This window comes from Tupaia chinensis, unplaced genomic scaffold, assembly GCF_000334495.1.
Source record: "Tupaia chinensis unplaced genomic scaffold, TupChi_1.0 Scaffold000316_1, whole genome shotgun sequence".
In the NCBI taxonomy this organism is placed as follows: domain Eukaryota; kingdom Metazoa; phylum Chordata; class Mammalia; order Scandentia; family Tupaiidae; genus Tupaia; species Tupaia belangeri.
Window position 1 is genome coordinate 4,799,868 of NW_006159809.1, and position 1,341 is coordinate 4,801,208.

Genomic DNA, 1,341 nt, shown 5'->3' on the forward strand with positions numbered 1-1,341 from the left:
CATTGTGCTAAAAGCTTACTGAATCTGCCATCCTTCCCTCTAACCTCTCACTCAGGCAGTACGAGAAAGGAAATCCCCATATTCATGGGGTACAGGCCCCGAGCACATTAAACACCCACACGCCACACACCGTGGCACATAGGGGACGTGCAGTAAATACGGACTGATTTAACGAGTGGATTTAATCAGAATTGACCCTTACAAGGGCTAGAGATATTTCTGGAACTTGAAGTAGTTTAAAGGCATAGGTGTTAAATTTTGTGCAGCTAGTCTATTTCCAAATCCTCACAATCCTAAATGAAGGAGGCATATATCCCCTTTCAAAGATGAGGAAGCAGTTTAGGTAACTTGCTGGGGATCCCAGCTAGGAACCAACAGGATCTCACTTCAAAGCCAGTGTATATTTTCCAATCTCAGAATGGAGGCATCTGAGCTTAATAACACTGGAAAGGCTTTATACAGAGATGTAAGAAACAGGTTCTGTAACTAGAGAGAGCCCCAGGCAGTAGCAACAGCTGCAAAAGGCTGCTATATATATAGACATATGTGTGTGTGTATATGTATTTTTATTTTTTGGAGGTTTTTGCTTTAGGGCACGTGTGCTCACTGGGGAGAGAGAGACAGAGACAGGGAGAGGGAAATGAGAAATCACCCCTCAGGAGGGATGGCCATGCTGCAGTACATTCTCCTCCATTCTCCTCCTGGGATCTTGGGCACGCAGGTGCACATGCCCAATGTACATTTCAAGCACCAGGTCTGGGACTCGAACTGTGGTTGGTTGTGTGGGATCCAGCAACACAACCACTATGCCAAGGCTGCAATATTTTATTGCTGTTTGTTATGTTTTTAAAGAATTATTTATTCAATTTTTTATTTATTCATTCATTTATTTTAATTTGACCAGAGAGAGACACACACAGAGAGAGAAGGATGGAGAGAGAGGGAAAGCGAGAAAGCAAGCCACCAGGTCCAGGACTTGAACTGTGGTCAGCCATGGGGGAGTGTCCAGCACCTTAACCACCATGCCACCTGCTGGTCCTGCTGTTTGTTATTAATAATACCCAGAGTTCTGGGTGTCACAGAGGCACCAGCTAGTGTCTATGCATCTGTTTGAGTCACATGTTATCAAGGCCACAAGGGTCTCAGCATTCAGCTAGACCACACCTGAGCTAGTGAGGAGCAGGTGCTTGCCAGAGGCTCACTCCTCTAGTTGCTCTTCCCCACAAAGGATCTTTCCAGGAGGCAGCAGGCCACTTACCATCTAACCATGCACCTGCCACAGCCCCTGTTCTCAAATTTTTCTTCCAGGTGAATCCATGGCTTGTGGAAGGGGGGGGAGGG